A 15,968-nucleotide genomic window follows, 5' to 3' on the forward strand; every position below is an offset into this window, starting at 1 on the left:
AGCGTGGTTTCCCCAGCTCGCCTTCAGCCAACCCACACCGCGTATATATTACAAAATCGATGAATCAAAGTAAATTACCAGAAATAAATGAGATAAAATATGTGTAAGCGAGGTTGCTACCTGTAAAAGTAAAAGAGGGGCGAAACCCCGGGTGAGCTGGTCAGCATTTCCGTTGGTATATTAGCAAGCTGCCAGCTTGGGTTTCGTATTTTCTTTATTATACCCTTGCAGAGGGTATTATGATTTCAGTCAGAAGTTTGCAACGCAGTGAAGGAGACGTTTCCGACCCCATAAAGTATATATATTCTTGATCAGCATCACAAGACGAGTCGATCTAGCCATGTCCGTCTGTCCGTCTGTCCGTCTGTCCGTCTGTCCGTCCGTCTGTCCGTCTGTCCGTCTGTCCGTCTGTCTGTTTCTACGCAAACTAGTCTCTCAGTTTTTGAGCTATCAGGATGAAACTTTCCCAAAAGTCTTCTTTCTATTGCAGGTAGTATATATGTCGGAGCCGACCGGATCGGACAACTATATCTTATAGCTCCCATAGGAACAATCGGAAAAAAAAACTTTAAAAAATTCTAGCTTCGGTGTTTTTTGAAATATTACCTTCTACTTTTGGGGATGTTATTTTTTAAATATATCTGAATTTCGAATTAATTATTTAAAAAATCGGACTACTGTATCATATAGCTGCCATAGGAACGATCGGAAAATTAATGGAAAAGTAATAGGAAATAAATTCTAGCTTCTTTGGATTTTATTGTATTATCTTCTACTCTAGGATATGACTCTTTTTAAATATTTCCGAATTTCAATTTTAAGTTAATCAAAATCGGACGACTATATCATATAGCTGCCATAGGAACGATCGGAAAATTAATGGAAAAGTAATAGGAAATAAATTCTAGCTTCTTTGGTTTTTATTGTATTATCTTCTCTTCTAGGATATGACTCTTTTTAAATATTTTCGAATTTAAATTTTAATTTGATCAAAATCGGACGACTATATCATATAGCTGCCATAGGAACGATCGGAAAATTAATGAGAAATATTAGAAAATTAAACATTTTTGCGATTTGTTAATTAATAGGAATGATCTGCAAGGGTATATAAGCTTCGGCTGGCCGAAGCTAGCTTCCTTTCTTGTTTTTTGATTAAGCTAAGCCAAACGCGGGACAGGATAAGCCCGACTAGTTGACCTGGAAGCAACCTGCTGGCGGTAATCGGAGGGGCTTGGCCCGGTGCTAAGCTCTCCAGCGGTTGGTAAATGCCACTAAAAATGGTGCGGTATCACACGTTACTCAAACGCACACACACACACATACACCGCAGGAAATTGAAAAACTTGTATATGCCCGACTTCCGTTTCAGCTGCTTTCCAGCTCGAGTTGAGTGCGCTCACTAATTTAATAAGGCAACGCGGCGACGTGGCCACTTTTTATATCCAGACAAACAGCAAAAAATTCACAAAAATTTTATCTATTTTAGTTATGAAAAAGAAAGATTCTGAAATATTGATTTTAGATTTTAGATTTAGAAATCTTTTTTTTTTGGCTTTTCCTTTTGACATAAATTGGTTAAAGCCCTTAATTGTTTATCTCAGTGTAAAATTAAAGCTTATCTTTTTTTTCTGTGCATTTAGGGGCCACACACGGACGAACAACCGCGGTCACATATGCAGGTTACACCCCACAGCCCCCAAATTGCCACTCTATTCTTCGCCACGTTCTTTTGTTGCTCTCTAAACTTGTTCGTCAGAGTAATCATATAAATATTCTTTTGTAAGTGTGTTAGTTTGGATGTAAGTATGTTTGTATGTATGCTATATATGGGTGTGAGTTAGTGCGTGCCAAAAAACTTTTGCGTGCTGGGAGTTTATTAAAAACTTGGCCTACTTTTCCCCCCGCGCACTTCACTGCGTATTTTATGTACAACACATAAATATTACTTTTGTCTGGTCGGCAAAGTGGAATTCACGGTCATTCGCAACACGATTGTATTGAATTTCTCTGAATTTATAAAAAGATTTCTCGCTTTTTGACCTTTTTTATTAATTTTCCAGGAAACTTATTTGAGGAACACCTTTAAGCGCGATTCGTTTCTTCGCGTCGAGACTTTAATGAGCTCTGGAAACGCCCTGGAGCTTTGGCAGTCAGACAAGGCAGGTGAGCTTATTGTTTTGCCAGGAGCTCGGGGTTGGACTTTGAACGGGAATAAACACTGAGAGAAATTATATTTAAAGAGGTCTAAGAAATTGTTATGCCATAGAAAATTTGGTTTGAAATGAAGACGAATATAAATAAAATATTGTATACCCGTTTTAAAAATTTGTTAAACTAAAAGAATTTTTAAAACCATAAAATCTAATACAATATTAAACCTAGAAAAAAAACTTGTTTGAATTATTTTTACGACTTATCAAAATGTAATTGTGGATCAAAAAAAGGTATTGGAATTTTAACTCTAAGAAATAATTAAATTCATCTGAAAACCTATTTTCCAATTTTATTTAAATTTTAATTTTACAATAAGCGATCCAATATCAAAGTAAAAGTTGCATTCTTTTTTTAACTTTTCCCTAAGATTTTCTTTCACTGCGTTTCTACTATAGGGACTTAAAGGAGGCCAGGGAGAAAAGTCCCTGCGGGCCGAGTCCACTTATGCACACATCATTATTATTATGTGCCCCAGTTTGAACTGCCCAGTGGAGCGGTGGTTTCTTGCTGTTTAATTTATCGCCCAACCGGCTAAATATGTTTACTCTGCTCGCTCCTTTGGCTCGGCTCCATTTCCTCCCCGTTTGGCCAGCTCTATTATGGGCATAATAAACTCATTAAAATGCAGCAAGCTGGACAACTGGCGAGCTGTCAATGAAGTCGTGGCCATGGTCCAGTCCATATGGCCATGGTGGTCCGCCTTGACGGCATTTGTGGTTTGCATACGCATACGCATACGCACCGTTGGCCCAGGGCCGTTCCTGGCTAAAAGGCTTCGCCCCTTTTAGCTGTTGTGTTTACATTTGATGGGCCAAGCCAAAGCCTCGCTCCCTGCGGCAAAAGTGGGTCAATGTGCTTTGAACTGATTAGTGTCAGTCTAGTGCCAGTGGCCCGTTTTCCTGGCCACAACTTGATCAAGGGCTTTGGCTTTAAGCGGCCACCGTCAGCGTCACCGCCACTCGGCGGTTTCTGAAGTTTTGGCCAGCCTCATCACGTTCCTTAAAGCCATATGTCCGCCGAGCAGATAGCAGTTACCAGATACCAGATACCGGCCGATATCATGCATAAATTGGGCAACAAAATCGATAAGGACACTGCGGTGTGGGCCAGAGTGCGATGGCTCGTAAATTATGCCACGCCCCTGCCATAACGAGGCCAATAATTCAGGGAATAATTCCCGCCACATTTTCTCTTCTGATTTTTCCTTCTGCCTGTGTGTTTGCCTGTCGGTTTGTTGCTTTCTCTGCATGATTATTTCCTTGTTGATGTTTTGGACCCTAAGGCCAGAGGGCTTTATATATGTAGATATATTTTCCCTTTTTATGTACAGGGAGAGGAAACTTTGGAAATCAGATTTGTAGGCAGATATCATTATATTTTTTACCATAAAATTATTTTTTCATTTTTTAAAAATGATTTTAATATAGGTAAAACTTTAAATTAAACGAACATATATTTTTATTTTGCCTAACAATTTTTTTATGAAAGTAAGATCGAAAAGTTTTGATTATGATTAGAAGCAAACTTACATAAGTTATTTTGTTTTTTCCTCTGTAAATATAAATAGACCAGTTTATGTGTATGGCCTTTTCTGGAAACGGCTGGACCAACCCGTCGGCAACATAAAAACTTGCAAATTCAATGTTTGTTTCCCTTGATTTTTTCGAACAAATTTTGTTTGGCAACTTCATTTCGTCGTTTATTGACAGCGACAACTGACAAACAATGAATGACAAACGGTCGCCGAACGGAGAGGCAAGCAGCCGAATAGCAGCAACACGCTGTAACTTTTTATCAAGTTATTAACTTATCTAATTCGATTATGGCCGTGAGCGGGTGTCTATGTGTACGAGTGTTTGTGCCTGATTGTCTGCATGTCTGTGTGGCTGTGTGTGTGCGGCAGGTCCTGGAGGTCCTGGAGGCAGCCTGTTCGTGTCAGAAGCACCGGCGATGGCAATGGCAACGTTTACGTAGCAAGCAATTCAATTAGAAATGCGGTAGCAGCAGCAGAAACAAAAACAGCGCACCAGCAACACACTAACAACAGTCAAAATGGCTGCCTAGACAAACAGAGAAAATGAGAAAAGGACAAAGGCAAAGGAGGTGGTGGTGGCGGTGGCGGTGGAGAAAGGACGACTGACAGACAGGCTCTATCAAAAAATGGTAAGCAACAGACTGGCAGGCAGACAGCCAAGGACACAAGGACTCTCGCGACCCGTTTATGCGGAAGCTGCTTTACGATAATGGCTTAAACGGTCTGAAAATGTTTTCCCCAATGCAGGAAATCTGCTATTTTTAGGGAAAAGCACTTCAATTTAAACTACCCTAATTATTAGCAATCTGAAAACCATTTTTAGATTTTTCCGATAAGATTAAGTGGTACTATGCATTTTTTAAGATTAACTGACACTAAGCCAGAATTATATACTTTTAGTTTAAAATTGATAAACTTAATAATGTACTTATCAAACTGCTTTTTCTAAGAATCTTTAGTATACAAAAACATTACTACTAATGCTATATGCCAAAACTTCGAAAAAAGTAGCACAAACTTCGCAAAGTGATAATAACAACAAATGAACCGTACAAACATCTCGAAAAACACATGCACCATAATGGATAACCATTTGCCTACTCTGAAATATGCCTGCGAAATGAGCAATCTCCCGCATTCCACATTGAGATTTACAAATTACCAAAACACAATTCCCATCCACAAACAACACATTCGAGAGAAAATAAATAATATTATGTGTGTGTTTATCTCTTTCTCGCAAAGGCTGCCGGCTCTTGTCTATGTCAGTTAAATTTTTATGTTTTTGTTGTCAAAGCCCATTAAACTGTCTTCGTGTTTGGGCTCTGGTCCTTTTGCCCCCTCAGCCCCTGAGGCAAATAGAAGGCCTTTAAAAAAAAAAAAAAACAAAGTCCAAACAAGGGAAAATGGAGGTAACAAAGTTGGCCATTTGTCTGCCGCTTGCTTTTGTCAGTTATAAAGTTTTAACCTTTATGGAGTGCTGAGCGTGACCAACATTACATATATAAATATGCAGACTCGACAACATACACACATATGCCTAACTTAAGATGGAAATTGAATTCCAGCTATAAATAAGAAAAAACTGAGATTAAGTCTAGGGGCTAGGAAGTTATGGTACAGAAAATGATCCCATTATGTCGAGAAAAAGATTCATTTGCTAACCAGAGTCTAGACAACAAAATATTTTGACCAAAATAAAGCAACTCATCTTAATAAAAGTTTAAATTTTGTAACATTAAATATTCTACTTGATGTTTTGATATGAAAAACGTTCAAAACAAAGATTAATTGGTGAGCAAAGTTTAGGGAACTTTTTAGACATGTACTTTTAGTTGATTGATATAAATTCCAAGTCCGATTAGTACTAACAATAATGACAATTTTAATGACAAAGCCCCTTTGAGAGGCTCTGGTTCGTTGAATTAACAATAGCCTTTTCGTTAGCTTGCTTTTAATGACATCCCTTTGTCCCCAGGACCGGCAATCGATTGCCAAGGACCAAGAACGGCAAAGAGCAACAAAAATGGTCAAAATATGACAAAAACAAGTTGACAGACATCGCTCCTGTTTTGCTGCTATTTTGTGATCCTGGCCGAAAAGCAACCATCGCCATCGAGAGTTTTCCAATCAAACTTGTACTTGTACTCGGGGCCAAAACGTTATTGAAAGCAGCTTAATGCGCAAGTAAGCTGTCCATTATTCCGCAACATGTTCGTGCCAACAAAAGCATTCAAATTTGGCCAGTAGGTGTAGCCGAGGTCGAGCGATTGGGCGGGGCCCTGGCTCATGCATTATGCGCATTGTTTGTCAACTGACAAAGGCAACTTTTATGTTGTTCAAAATTTGGTTATCAGAAAAAGAGAAAACAAGTAAGCCGTAGACTTCCTCATGGTCTGGGGGACTGGGGATCCACATTTTCCCTTTTTCAGGAGAAGGAGAACGCATAAATCACGCAAACAGGACGAAAGGTGCCTGTCCTGTCGTACGTGTAACTGCATAAATATGATTGATATCGGCCCAACGGCAGGACCTTGTAGCATTCCCAGGCCATAACAACTTCAATTATGTACCATCGCCAGGGGGCAGAGATTTTGGGGGGCGTGGGGGGCAAGTAAAACGTCTATATAATCGGGCTTTGACAACAACTTTGGAACAGAACACCATAAATGCCTAAAATGTCGCATTGTTGCGCTTGGATTGTGACGAATAACAGCGAGACAATAGGCCCAAGGCGCTGAATGGTAAGCGTTTGGGGAGGCGGAGTTCCTGCTCCTCTGTCATTGTTATAGCAACAATTTTCTTTTGTAAATTCGCCATGAAAGCGAATAAAACAGGCGGAAGCTTGAGCCACACCACGCCCCCTTTCGAAACAAATCTCCTGCCACCCACTTAAGCTTTAAACTTAATGTTTGCTAATATAATTAAGCGATTTGGAGATCCCTCACTTCACTCAAGGATTTTTAAATTAATTTCTGTTGTCTTGTTGGTTTTAATTCCCCCCTCCCCGCTTTATTTGTTCTTCTTCGGTCGCTTTTTCGACTGCTCGTATATTATCCATCCGCCCTGTTGGTCTGACTTTAAGAGCAGCTCGAAATGAATGAAAGCATATCTGCGTTTTAGTATGCCAAAGCACAAGCACTGCGGAAAAATATTTTTACTATAGAAGACTATTTCTTTTTAATATATACAAAATACTTAACAGTCGTTAAAATTGTTTAACATTTTTTAAAAAAATTTAAATTGTAAATTAAAGTTTTTCTTCAAATGTGTATATCTTATTTTCTATTTTTAAGCTAATCTTTGTAATTAATGACTTCATATATAGGATCATCAAATAATCCTAACATCTAGCTTGAGTTTAAAAATACTTTTAAGAGTAATCCCTCAGCTTTTTCCCCAGTGCATCCCCATACACGAACACTATCACCATAACATCGGCAACAACAATGAGGAGCTCATGCAAAATGCAAGAAAATGCTGAATAAATCAGGGGGACTTGCCTGAGGAGGAGGGTGTGGCGAAACTGGCAGCTGCAGCAGCAAATTAAAGACCCCATCGAGCTTTAAGCCGCCGGCCTGGCTAACTGACTGCTCGCCATGTCCTTTCGGGCCAGGACTTCCTCCGCTGACTGACGACCGACTCGCTGACAACGACAAGGACACCGCCAAGAGTTAACTAAATGCTCGACAGTTGCTACAAACGGCAAACAGAAAGGATGGCAGAGGGGGGCGGAAAGTAGGAGAGTGGGAGGAAGCCAAGGCCAAGTGAAGAGGCATCTCTTGGCGCAGTGCTTCCGCTGTTGTCATTCGCTTAAAAGTTTATTCCTCGCCTGCCGCTGACAGGCACAAGGCAAGTTGAATCCTCGCCAGTCGCGTCGTCTTCGCTGCTCCGTCTAAATGTCCCTCCTCACCCCTTGCCGCCCCTCGCCTTGGCCTAAAAGCGTCTTGGCCTTATATCCGGTGCCGCAACACTTCCTGTTTACAATTTAAACTAATAAGCAACCAACGAGTCTGACAACAAGAACGCAGTCGAGGTCCTCGCAGCTGGCATCGTTTTCAATTTTCATTCTAACGCCCATTTATTTCATTTTTGCCCTCTCCTCTGGCGCCCGATCTCTTTACATATTCAATAAATTGAAATTGACATTTGGCGTTGCAGGGGGCTGCGTTGTGATGTATATCCTGTGATAACCAAACACATATGAATACAGAATATAGAGGCAGAATAGCATCCATCACTCAGCAAAATCATTCATTCTGCGATGGGGAAATTGTATGGGAAAAATTCTATGGGAAAACTTATTTATTAAAAACAAAAATATAAACTTAAATCATTACAATTTTGTGAAATAATACAAATATTTTTGAATGCTATTTTGTAATATTTTAGGTTCGGCATCTAAGCTTTTTCTATTAAGTTTCTTTGTACTTGCAAAAACGCATGCTGAAAATAATAATAAATAATAAATAATAATAATAATAATAATAAATAATAAAAGCCAACTGGCAAGTAATTTATTTTTGTCGACATAAAATGCATTTAAATCTTTCTTTAACAAATAGACAAAATTGTTTATAAATATATTTTTTATTCCGAATATTTTTCCTACTGTAGGCCTACCATATCCATCAATATTTTCTGCTAGCATAGCTGGCAAACAATAATCGGCAAATAGAAATCGAAGAAACTATTCAAGTTTTCCTTGATTCTGAGCCTGAAATGAACTGCTAGCAAAGCCGAGCACTTGATTAACCCGGTGAAACCCAATGCATACCAGGGCCATTCATTAGGCTGCACCACTTGAAGAGCTCAACGCAGAGCGATTTGTGCACTTTTCAGCCGCCTGAGGGATGGCCACTTGTTGGAACTCAATTAACTTGGAGGACCGAAAGTGTTGCGCCAAAGGAAGCTCACAAATATTTGCAGATACTCCACTTACCCACTCACACTCCTCAAAAAAGAAAGCGCAATCAAAACGTCAGTTCAACAATAAATTATGCCGGCCGAAAGGAAAACTTTTTCGCAACTGGCAGGCCTGAGGCCATAAAAATGTTCATTTCGCCTAAGAACTTTTGAGCAGCGCGAGCTATTTTTAATAATTATTATGACCGTGGAGTGGGGGTGGGGGGTGGAGTGGCTATGGGGGCTGTCAGTCTGTCAACGTGTTGCCATGAGATGAGGACTGCCTGCCATTGTCCTGGCAGCCTGGCAGCCAGAAGAGAACCTCACAATGTTTACGTTATCTCATTTAACACTTGAAAAACTTTTCCACACACACACACACGATGCCTCTTGTTTGTTCTGTCTGAGTGTTTGCCGCTTTTCCAAGTGGCCTTCCCGAACCCAAACGCCCACCCCACCCCACTTCTCGTCTGGCGGCGCATTTGCACATTAACAGTGTGAAAAATTATGATTGAGCCATAAAACAGTCAGCTGCGCCCACCAGGTTTGCTTAGGTCCTCCAGAGAATTGTCACATGCGTGAGTTCTTATGAGTGTGTATCTCGGGGAGTCCCATCTGTCGGGCAGAAAGTTTATTTTTTTTGGGGTCTTGGGAGTCTGCTCTGGCAAGAAGCCTTCCAGCAGGACCAAAAAAACAAAAGGAAATTTTCACTTTGTCCCGCTTCCGCTGCTTGCATCTTGACATTTTCCATTTCCCCGCTCTGCTTGAGCAAACAAAATTAACCGGGCGATGCCTGCTCCCAGAGGAGTCGCAATTAAGCGCCGAGCTACCTACAATTTTCCCCATCGTTTTTCACTCTTTTCTTGTGTGTGCAGAGAGAAAAACATAACAATGTAAGTGCTAGCTTGCCGTGGAAATAGAAATGGAATAGAACAGACTAATATCAATAGAATGTAAATATTGTTATAGTAGCGTTTCTGAAAGATAAGGACTATCATACTATTGCTGAAATCTCTAAGGAGTTTTGGAAAGTAATTGATTAGCAGCATTAGTCACTAAATCACTTTTAGGTGTCGAAAAGTATGCAACAAAATATTTTTAGCCCAAAAGTGTAGTGATTTTTTACAAAAAGAAGACTATTTTTTATTCACAGCATACTTCTAGACACATATTTATAAATTATTAAAAGTGATTTAAAAAAACCAGCTATTTCTTTGCCCACTAGCCCAATTTATTTTGTACATCTTGTTAGTAGTTTACAAAATATAGTTCAGGTGTCAGTCTGTGAAAGTAATGCAATTTTTTCTTTTAAAACACTCTAGATTTGTAATCATCTTGAAGGCGAAAGCATTAAATATATTAGAATGTTTAAAAGAGCAACAGAGGGTCACAAATAAGAACCATTTGGATATGATAAAAAAGCAAATTGATGTCCAATAACGCTGGAATTTTGCCCCCAGTGCGCGTGTGTGTCACTTTCATGCAGGGTATCAATAATGAATGAGCCAAGTCCTGCGGAGTCGTTTCAATTGACTTGGCCCCGTCCATTAATAATCCAGAAGGCATATAAATCAATCATGCGACAAGCTGATAAACATCCAACAGCTACACAAATATGTATGTGAGTGCTTACGCGTAGCGGCAGCCGCGTGTGTTTACACTAAAACACGTCAACATTTGTGCAGGACAGTCGAACGTGTCGAGTAATTCGGGTTTGTCTGCAGCGGCATTTATTGGGTTTTATGCCGATGGAGCGATATGGAGCCCCAGCTGCCATCTATTTTTAGTTATCCTCAACTGCGCAACAGTTGGAGCTGAAGCTGTATCTATTTATAGTCCCGAAGAAAAAGCTCTTTCGCAGGATAATTCCGGTTTTGCATGGACATGACGCTCTTAAGTCTCAGCGATAAAAATAAACATTAAAGATGCAAAGGTGGAATTTGAATGGGGATATCATATAGGGAATTTCCAGTAAAAAAAATTTTATTGCATACTTTTAGTCAACTTTTTAATTGATTTAAAATCACCTAAAATCCTTTTTGATTTCTAAAAGATAGATTTCTGCATAATTATACTTCATATTTCTAAAGTTCGCTCCTTTCAAAAACTTACAAGCAACTTTTCTATAGATTTATTTGATAATAACAGCCAACATGTTTCTCCACTCACATTCTCGTGTACAACTTCTGCTAGCAATGCACAAATTTTAAGACAAATCTCAATTATAAGTGAAGGTTTCCCTCGACAGCCCTTGACTTCGCCAGCATACTTTTGCCAAGAATTTCCATTCAGCTGCTAAGTATGCCATGGTTAATAAACAAACCTCTTCGTCCTGCCAGGTGGGTTGACAAATCCGGTTCCTCGAAGGGAAGGAACATTTCGCTGCCATTCTCGTTCTGTTTGTTGTGCTGCATCAGAATGCCAGTGCACCTGTTCGCCGTAGCCTCCTTCACTCGGGTATAATATGCAATGTTTTGCCTCCATTCTGCTCCACTAGAAGCGGAAAGTATGCAATGCTTCTTTGCATTTCAAATGTCGAGAACGGAGCCTCGGAGTCGGGCTTTAAGTGCTCGTGGGTGGTTCCAGGTTTTTCTTCTGCTTGCCTACCCTTAACCCATTTCATCGTCGTCTTATGTACGCTTTTTTTCCTGTCTCCCCTATTTTTTTGGTGCGCACAATTACACAACAACAATAAAATGGAAGGTAGCGAAAGCTTTGCCCCGTAATCAGAAGAACGTAAAAATTTCTACAAGCAGGTAACGAAAATATTTGAAATTGCTTTTTGCTTTGGGTTTCCCTTTGCCTTTTGCCACCCCGTTGAAGGACCTTCTCCAGGCTTTTTCCATAGCCTTTGCTTTGGCATTCCGTCTGCCTAATGGCGTATATTTTAGGTTCGGTTTCTCTCGTCCTGTTTTATTTATTTTTTCCTGTCGCCTTCCCTCACTGCCACATCCTAACGACGTTGAGGACACATCTCCGTTGACATTTTTTGTTTTGCTGGATCGCTGGAACGCAGCGTCTTGATAAGGTTAATTGCCCATTTCTGTCATACCCTTCATAACTCAATGGGCATGCTAATAACTCCTTCAAAGACTCTTTGATGTGGCAAAGAGGGTATTTTCGATTCGATCTGGCTGTGCATTCTCATTGCTCACATACATTTCCTACCGTCTTTTGGCTGTCGCACATATCGAATTCTGATTTGACGCTCATCGTCGGCGACATAACACAAATATTTGGGAACACAGCAGGCGACAGTATTTTGCGACATTTCTGCCAGAGGTCATCGGAAATTGGGGAGGGGTCGAATCGAAGGGGAGGATACTCGATACTCACATATCGAGCTTATGGAGAATACTTATTGTCGCATATTAGAGCCATATGAATTGAATAGCCAATGTAAGTGAGCTTATTGACATGGCAACCTTGCCGAAACTTAGTAGTTCAATGCTAAAAGGACCAAAAAAGTCCCTTTTGGCTAACGAAAGTTTTCCAAAGGAGATCGCATTACTAATGCCTTTCATTTAAAATGAAATTAATAATGAAAGAATAAATTATATGCCACATGTCAATAAAAATTAATAACAAGTTTCTTTTTCGATTTATCCAGATTACTTTGGCTTACACAAATTCTGGTAAATTGTGGCATATAACAGGCTTAAAAAATATCTTCTAAACAAAATAAATTAAAATATAAGAAAACAACAAACATTTTTATGGTTTCTAATATTGCGCAATATATTGCCTTTACTAGATTTTTCTTTGTTCTTCTTCCATTTTAGAAAAATACCGTTGGAAATAAAAATTTGAAAGCAATAAAGTTGTGGTTTTGCTGCTAAACATTTTGTTTGTTTTGTGCAAATTTGTGTGCATTTTTTTGTTCTCCTGCTCAAAGCCCATTCCCTAAAACTCTGACCACAGAAACCACAAACAATTGCAGCTGGCAAACAAACAAGAGATGTCAAAAACAATTGAAATGTTCCGAAAACAAAAAACAATTGGCCAACAGCAATAAACTAAAAATAATTACGAGCAAGCAAAGTTGTGCTGTCATCAAAAATAAACAATTTTCTTGCAATCATTTGTCGAAGAATGAAATTAAAAGACAGCTTGTTTGTAACCTTTATGCAAAACAGCAGCGAAAAAGGCAAAAGTCACAGCGGACGAGAGTGATTTTAATGAAATGCCCACGAAAAAGCCTTTGAAGTTGTCCACATTCAATTGGAGAGTCCAAGGACACTGCTTCGGGGGATGAGGGGTGGCGGGATTTTAGGTGGGGGCGTTACCAGGACGAGCCATAAAGCACACAAGTGGCGCTCGGCGAACGGAAGTAAAATGGAAATTATGATAAGAAGTTAGGAGGCATTCGGAACTGGACAGTCATTAAAATGGAACTGGAACACCAAATTATGTAAAAAAATAAAAAAAAAAATAAACAGTGAGAACAAAACGCAGCTCGGCGAAAGGGTGAAATATGTCTCGATGTTAAGTGCTTCATTTAATTAACAAAGTTGACATGAAAGCCTGGCCCCAAACCATTGTCATCCCGCACTTTTCGTTTGTTCACGGCTCCGCCTTTTAGCAATACCCTTACTGATGGTAGGGGTACATATCTTTAATGGGTATATATTTCAACTTCAACCTTTGAAGATTATTTTTGGAATCGATGGAAAGTTTACGCTGCTTTAAGGATAATTTTTAGGATTGATTGCTTATCCATAATATTAATCACTTTTAAGGGTATCCCAAGAAGGATTTTTATCCATTTTACTTACACAGATTCCTTTTCATCTTAATTGTTTGCCCTTGTAATGGAGCAAGCTAAACAAAACAGATGGCACCACTTGAATCGCGGTAGTCATACGCCAGGTGGGCCACAATGGGATTACTTTGGTTAATTCGATTCGAAATTTGCATTTCGATGGAAGTGCACGTGTGCTCGTGTTTTGTTGACACGGATTTAGCATAAATTTAATTAGAGATCCGCGGCTGAACAGTGGCCAAATTGGAGTTGAGTTTTAATTAACTGCGGATATTCTGTTGCCTGTTGCTGTTTTTGTTTACGTTTATGCTGGCATATGTGCGGCGCTTTGTTTGTTGTTCTATATCCCACTAGGATCCCCAACCAGCGAACCACCCAAAGGCCATAAAAACAACAGCTGCACATTTCGCAGACACCAGGGTAAAATGATATACGGCAGCAAATTGGACGACATATTCCATTCCGTATAATACGCGTAATACTCGTGTACGTGGCCATAATAGTTTGGCGCGATAAGGCGGCGGTCATTAAAGTGGCCCGAGGCAACATCATCAAAACATTACAGCCAGCTCGCCAATATTTGTTTGCCATGATTAAAGAAAATACGCATTACGTATACGCCCAATACGCACATACGATTTTGACTTTCCGGGATTTATCCTAATAAATGCATCGGTGGCCGAGACTGAACATAAATATTGATTCACAAAAATTGCATGAATACTTTATTGCGATAATAAAACTGATTTTATTCCCCCGATTCGCAATTTCGCGCCCTCTGTCCGATGTTATTAGCCCTGAATCAACTTTCAGCTGGACATTCCCAACTTCCCAATGGCCCTCAGGTGTTAATAATATATATATCGCACATGCATAAGTTAGCCATGAATAATTTCGAGAAGTGTGTGTGTGTGGAATTTACGAGTTTTAAATTAATAATGAAGACTGGCATCAATAATTAAAAATAATGCTTTGGTTGTTGTAATTAATTGCATTGGAAATGTCGCTGGCAGATTGTCGATTTATTAACAATTTTTTGTGAATAGTGAGAACGGATTCAAGGACTCACCTGCAGAATGGGGAGACTCCTTTTCCTGTTTTATATTTTTTCTGGTGCTCTCGAGTTCCCCTTTAACTTTTATGGCTGCATAAATTGACACGCTGCTCGTTCTTGACCAGAACTCGGAATTTCTGATGCAAATTTCGACTGGAAGTTGCTCCTCCTTTTGGGATTTTTTATTTTTCGTTTTTTAGTCTGCTTTTTGTAATATTTATTTTAGCATAATTTGTCGGTTGTGCACTTTTCGTATTTCGTATTTCGGTTTTCGTTTTTCGCTCTCCGTTTCAACTTGAACAAAACAACCAAAAGCATATTTAATGGGGCATGACCAAGGCTGAGATCGTAAAAGAAATGGTTATGTCCTGTGGCCCCCCAAGTGCAGTGTGGTGTTCGGTATTCTGTGTTCCTAAGTCCTATATGGTATGGTGTCCTATGTGCAACAGTTGTCGGGGGTTTTTAGTGGGCAAAATGGTTTCGGGCAAATGGATTTTTATTTTATAGCCTGGCAATAAAAAGCGAAACTGCAGGCCGCGCAACAGTTTGCAATTATGTGCAAATGCAGCGTGACATAAACGGGCGGATCCCGTCGTTTTGCCCCCGTTTTATCCTTCGTCCTTTGGCTGCAAGCAATTTGCTTTTAATTGCTGCTCCACCTCTCTCAATTTAATTCAATCCAATTTGTTTTAGTTGGGTCGAGTTTGCTTAGCTTGGCTTATTCGTTTCGTTTCATTTCATTTCATTTGGCACTCGCGCACTCACTTTCACACTGCCGTCGGTTGGTTCTTGGGTTTGGTCTAGGAGGATTGGATTGGATGGGTGTTTGGTTTGGTTTGACTTCTGGGAGACTCTGCCGACTCTGGACTTCCTCTGGATCCGCTGGTTGAAAGTTGAATGTTGGAATGTTGAATTGAGCTACTACCTTAAGCGACGCCAGCCAACAGCGAACTGAGCTGCTCCAGTTTCGGGCTTCACCTTATAAAGCCAAAGCGTGTCGCATCCATCGCACTGTTGCTGCTGCTCCTGTGCTATCCTTAATGCGAGTCCTGCCGAGTCCTCGCCTTCCAGCCAGCCGTTGTCCTCTGATAAGAGCTGGCGTTGGTGTGCGTGCCAAGAGAGAGAGAGAGCAGAGAGAGACTGTGTGAAAAGCTCGGAGAGGGGTCAGTTCAGTGCGATGTTTTCGGTGGGGTCCTTCATCCCAACTCTCTTCCACAAAGCTCGTAGGGGAGTTGAGCCGTTAAAAATATTTGAATTTCAAATTATTTAAAAAAAAATCTGGAAGTTTTTTCTATAATAAATTCAAAATACCTAACATAAGTTTATGCTTATAAGTTCCATTGAATTTTTAAAAAGCTTTTACAACATTTTTCCGATTCACAGTCTCATAAAAAATTTAATATCAAAAAATACACAAGGCAAAATTAAATTGATTAGTATAAATAATAGTACACCTTAGTTAAAACATTTTAAGGAACAATAAGTGTAAGACACTG

The 15,968-nt window shown here is 39.7% G+C and overlaps 1 protein-coding gene across 3 annotated transcripts in view; it reads right to left on the reverse strand.

Annotated features, from left to right (window-relative positions):
- Window positions 1-15,493, reverse strand: part of unc-13-4A (BAI1 associated protein 3) — a 51,766-nt gene extending 36,273 nt beyond the window's left edge. For 2 of the 3 annotated variants that reach the window (XR_011418537.1, XM_070215056.1), the window contains exons 1-2: window positions 15,132-15,493; window positions 14,488-14,766 (exon numbers count right to left, since the gene is read on the reverse strand). The gene's annotated coding sequence lies outside the window, so the exon portion shown is untranslated. The remainder of the gene's footprint in view (window positions 1-14,487; window positions 14,767-15,131) is intronic. The other variant, XM_070215057.1, reaches the window with a different exon arrangement.
- Window positions 15,494-15,968: the final 475 nt, after the last annotated feature.

The sequence above is a fragment of the Drosophila takahashii genome, chromosome 3L (assembly GCF_030179915.1).
Source record: "Drosophila takahashii strain IR98-3 E-12201 chromosome 3L, DtakHiC1v2, whole genome shotgun sequence".
NCBI lineage: Eukaryota > Metazoa > Arthropoda > Insecta > Diptera > Drosophilidae > Drosophila > Drosophila takahashii.